Genomic DNA, 6000 nt, shown 5'->3' on the forward strand with positions numbered 1-6000 from the left:
CTCTTCCTTAACAATTCCATAATTCTAGGATTACAGGAAGATGATTCTGGCCCTGTTCTGCAAAGGGGTGAGAATTTGGCAAACACCTCCTCTCACCAGAGCTATCCATTGTATTTTCTACACTTACTGCCAGCAGCGTGCTCTAAAAGGTGAAATTTGGAGTTTGTGTTTACAAGTGTGTGAGCCAAGAGTGTGGAGGATGAGTCAGGGTGGAATGACTTTTGCATTGAAGTTAATGATATAACTCCTACTAATTTTTAAGAGAAATAGTGTTTTATCTCTTTTTTTCTACACACCCCTCTGTAATGTGCACACAAGGACTAAAACCCTCATTCTGCCCCAGGACCTTTAGCAATTTACCTGGAAAGACTGCACAGTTGCTACGTATCGTGAACAAAGTTGGCTTGGCTGTCATCCATCTGGACGTACAAGTTGCTCATGAAAATGTTCTGTTCAGCTTATCCTAAAGGAAGAGGTAATGCACTTCATTTCCAATTCAGCACTTCAAAAGTGAATTTGCTGGCATCAGGTGCAGGTGGATGCTGCTTTTGTGAGTGCTGAATTTTATAGTTCATTTAGAAAGTGAGAAAAGTGTAGCATTTCCTGTATATTTGCTGTTTGAGCAAGGGATCTCCCACTAGCCTGGTTAGATATTGCATTTATCACCATAGCAAATTACCCGAATTTTAAAAATATTTTAAAAAAAGATGTTATTTCCCTTGGACAGTGGTGTGGTCTGCTGTTTATTTATGCTCCACTCCGTTTAGTATGCAGTGTGGGCACGGTGCCACACTGACTTTTAACCCTAATGGAGAAAACACACAAGTTGACTGTGGCCCTCGAGGGAACGCAAAGCTTTAATGGCAATTTGAGTGTAAAATCTGGTCTCTGGAAGAAAGGTCACCACATCTGCATAACCCCCTCGAGTCAGGCTTAGAGCCCTGTCTGCCTTCAACTAAAGAGGCATTTTCCTGTATCTTGAGGCTGCTTTAGTTTGAGGTACAGGGAGCACATGACAGAATCAGGGGAACTGAATGATGTTTGTGCATGTTTGACTGCACACTGCATCCTAAGAGAAGACTTTTGGGAAGCCCAATCGATACTACAACCAAGTCCCAGGCAGCCGCTGCGTTATTTCATTCTGTTACCATAATGAATTGAAGTCTCACAACAGCAGGCATAATAAGAGCTGCTCAACCCTTGATATTCAATCAGCTTTAACTGGCTGTATCTATCTAAACCCCACCGTCACGGTTATACAGAACCCTACTAAAGCCCTTTAGTGGCCTTCTGTTAAAAAATGCAAAAGCAGGATGACTTGCAGACCCATAGGGTCTATGATGTCCTTCCTCTCCAAACCAAAGCATTTCCCCTTCTTGTTGAAAACACAGCATACAGCATTCAGAAACAGTAAAATACAGCATTTTCCAGCTAGATGGTCTTTTATCCCAATACCAACCTCTTGTGTTTGACTGCTTTCTTGTTTTCACACTTCCTTTCATGCACTTTGACTCTCCTGTGTCATGATCCTCTGTTCAGAAAGGAAAAAAGCAGAAGAACCTCAGTCAATTGGCAGGTGTAGAAGATATGAACTTTATATCTACTTTACTCTCAAATTTTAATTTCAAATTCTAATTACAAGCTTTTTAAGCTCTGGGCAGCTTCCAGAATGAAGGTGGTGATACTATGACAATGTGTGTGGAAAGGGGTGGACTATCAATTCTGCTGGACAGCTTTGTCCTTGGCACTGGTGCTTTGGATGACTCAGAAAAATGCCCTCCAGCTAGGTAGCTGCTGGCAGGGGAAGCAAAGTGTTGGCCTTGGAAAATGAAGACAATGAAGGAAAATAGCAGAGTAGCTTGAAAAGGATTCCCAGGTCTAAATATACCTGGAAAAGGGACAGGACTTAGGGCTGTGGTTTGGCCACCTTGGTGTGAGAAGGCTAGGAGGAAATCCTAACAGGACCTCCCCACTTGTTAAAACATAAACCTAAACCTGAGAGCAAAGAAAAATCTAGACAAAAATTTTGCTCTTCCAAAGACATAGTTGATTTTTGATTTTCAATTTTTGGTTAATTTTGAGCAGCTTTTTAACATCAGTCCCTAAAAAGGGGCTTCATCTGGGTTTGCTCATGCAGAATGCTGAAAGGATGTTGCAATAAAAAGGGAAAGATTTCCTGTTTTAGAAAGGAAAAACTAAGGCATAAGTTTGTGCACCAAATTGTAAAGTGATCCAATAATTAGCCGAGCAAATGAAAGAGTAATATTGGTTTAATTTTCTCTCTTTGCCAAATCCACAGAATAATTTTTGTCTCTTATCTTCCGCTGTTCAAATAATCAAACTTTGCACGGTGTTCTCTATTTGGTGTGCTAGAGGAGTGACACTGTGACATTGAGAACTTCACGGCTTCGATTTCCTTTTAGAACCTTGAGGTTACATAGAAAAGAAGAAGGGGAAAAAAGAGATAAACACAACTTCTTGGCTAACATGTTCTGTTGTGTCAAGGGTGGCAAAACCAAACTTAGCTTTTATAATAAAAATACTGTCAGGTCCAATTTCCCTTCCTACCTCCATCTAATTCTGAAGTGTTTTGAAGTAGCAGAGAGCTGCAGTGCAATACAATCTGCAGAATATCAGCAATATTTCCAAACATGTGGTAATGTTTTTCCGCACACATAAAAGTGACCCAACCCTAATAAGGAAACAGGCAGTTTCAAAAATAATGTTAAGTTTGACAGCTCCTATGGTTATTTTATATTATGTTAAACTCAAGATAACTGACTTTTCTGAGACTTGAAAAGAGAACTGTGCTTGCCCTTATCCCAGCTGATATAAATAAGTAGCTATTACTACAGCCAGCAACCAACAGGACAAATTGGGGGTTTGAGCCACGTGCAAAACCCTCTATGTTCCTATGAATTAATGCCTAGAAAATGCATGTGATGGATACAAATCCTTTTTTACGATATATAATTTAAAAGGCTTTACTCCTTTTCTGTGGCTTATTAAATGCAGACGTAAGAGCCCTGTTTCATTCTGACCAAAATCAGTGGCAAATTCCAATTGATTTTGCTCAGGAATAGGATTGGACCTTTCATTGTCAAAGGTTTCTTTTGAGAGTTGACATTTACATGGAATCCTTCTTCCCTGCAAAGCATTTTATTACAAATTACTGTGATTATCTCTAAGCAGTATAGGCAACTTTTAAAAACTGTGGTTTTTTTGTCAATTTGTTATACTTAATGCTTAAAAATTAATAACATTCCCGAGAGGTTTGCAGGACAAATCTGGAGAGTCAGAGAACTACTGCTTTATGTCGGTTCTCAAATTAATGCTTTTTTTTGCCTGTTACTAATCTGAGATGAACAACATTCCATTTGATTAATTAATGATGGTAAGCACAAGGAAACTACAGAAAAAAATAAACTGTGCTTTGAAATGACAAATATTTGTCTTTTTGATATTCCTCAGTACTAGTATGAAATAGAATTTATTGAAGTTCAGCAGCTGTATAAAAGTGTTCCATAGCTAGAACACAGAAATGATTTAATAAGTTCTATGAAAAGTCAATTTGCATGAGATCAGCACCTAGCCTATAACGGGTGGTAATGGATTGTTGGCTTGATTTTATACCACTTGACATCAGATTACAATACACTGAATAAATGTTAACCTATAATCCCTTTAGTAAAAGCTGGCATTGTTTGTCTTCTCTTGTAGAGACCACATTGATTTTCTTTTATTGGATGCTCAAGCACTGCACCTCAGATTGATTACTTTGAATTAAATGTGCAGAGAACATTTTTATTATTCTAAAACAGGAGTCTTAGCATTAAAGAGATGCCTTCTCCCCATCCCCCACCCCTGCTGCACTGCTAAAAGTATACTCTACCATTTAATTTGGATTTCTTTCATTTTCCCATTTCTTTTCAGGTCTGCTGTGATGCTGACCCCTGCTCTGCCCCTATGCCCCTTGACCCTGACACATCTGACCAGTGAAGACTCTGGGGGTGGCAAATTAATAGAAGCATTGCTTGTTAATTGCATAAGAGGAAAGGCAAGAATTCATCACCTCAGTCATGGCCATTGCTTCTCTTTGACCCCCTTCTCCCACAAGGCATTTGCTGGTGGTCACATCTGTGGTTTTTCTATATCCTACATATTTGCTGTATAATTATTCAGCATCAAACCTTATTAATCAAATCGATGCTGTGTTTTAAATGGAAATTGCTGGATTAATACAAGCATTCATTTCATCCTGAAAATCTTGATGGCTTTAGCACATGGAATCCAATTGGAATATAAAAGAAGGGATGTAGAGACCTGATTGAATTAGGAGAGGCATGCTGCACATTAAATTACATATGCCAGCAGGGGTCCATGCTTTTATAGTAAAATACTACTGTAGAGTGTATACAACAGACACCTCCTGTGATTTCTTTATGCTGGTCAATGCTCTTGAACTAAATAAGGCTCTAATGGCCATTTATCTTTCAAAATACATATTTTTAAATGGGATCTGTAATTTCACAAGTATTTGTTTTATTTCAGTTGCTTTAAATATTTCTTCAAATAGCCAATGTGAACAAAACAGCAAATGTGACGTTACTTCTTACTGCTTGGTTAAGGAGATCTTGCCCTTTTCTCTACCTAATATGCTCTTAGATAGGGATGAGTAAATAGTCTCAGTAATGAAAAAGAAAAGAAGTCAGGAGAAGCATTGTTGTTTTACTGTAAATAAGTTAAAACTCTAACCAAATGGCTACTTACCCAGTTTGGTGATTTCTGGTCTCCTTTCACACCTTTTTTAAGTTTCCAGTTTTTACCCAGTGAACCTGCTGTGCAAAGGGGCAGACCAGTGATACTACAGACAGATTTGGTGAGCAGCTTGCACTGCTTCTTTGAACCTGACATACACTCTTGTGAAAACTGATGTTAGACAAGTGCTTCCATTGAAATGTATACCCTATATGTAGGGTCTTTCTGTCCCACTTTCAGCAGAGTGGGACTTATTTTTGATCTTTTGATAGCAAAATATGGAGAGGAAAAAGAAGGAGTACTTCTGTGTTACATGCATGTCTTTTAAATGACGAAGACACCCAAAGGAGAAAGGTGAAACCTCAAAGCCTTCTTCTTTCCTCTGTAGTTTGGGTGTCTGCAAGTGCTGACATAAACTGAAACATTCTGGAGACCTTTGATTGCTCTTATACTGATAGTTGAGCACCCAGTTTTTCATAATTATCTCTGGGTAGTCTATTTTTTCAATGTAGGCCTCCCTTCAATATTTTCTGTCTTGCTCTGTGTTTATCCAGTTAGACAAAACTTAACCCTAAAAGCAAATGAGGCTAACAAGTTTTTTTTGTATTCATGAAATTCTGTTCACATTATTGTCACTAGGCTACATCATAAGTTGTCCTGTATCAACTTATTGATTCTTCAGGCATTCTTCAGGAAATCAAAGTTTCCCCAAAACACAAATTGGAAAACAAGCAGAGTTCAGGGAAATAAACTGGAGTAGATCTTTCTTCTAGCTGAGCTTGAGCTCTATCCATGTTCAGCATCACAGCACAGAGCAGAAGGGTGGGTGACACGCTCCCCAGATGGGAGTCATCAGTAATGATTTCTGTGTGTCCCTATCCTCAGTGTGGCATGCTAATTCAGAAGAGATTTGTACTCCAAATCCTCAGAAAATGCATTCTATAAGTAATAAAATTATGCGTTATCATGCAAATCCAGTCTTAATACAAGATTGAAATTACTCAAAAGATGTTTACACCAATGTAGTAATGAAACTGCATTTGGCAATCACAAAAACAAGTTACTATGGTTTATTTTATGACATAAATTATTTCATTTTAATATCTCTCCTGTCAAATTTACTTACCAAACTTTATACATAGTTCATGATTAGTTGTAAAAGAAGATTAGTTATAAAATAAGTCAGCTTAACATCCAGACACAGGATTTTAATAACAACTTGATATACAAAGACTGTCAGGT

The sequence above is a fragment of the Phaenicophaeus curvirostris genome, chromosome Z, assembly GCF_032191515.1.
Source record: "Phaenicophaeus curvirostris isolate KB17595 chromosome Z, BPBGC_Pcur_1.0, whole genome shotgun sequence".
NCBI lineage: Eukaryota > Metazoa > Chordata > Aves > Cuculiformes > Cuculidae > Phaenicophaeus > Phaenicophaeus curvirostris.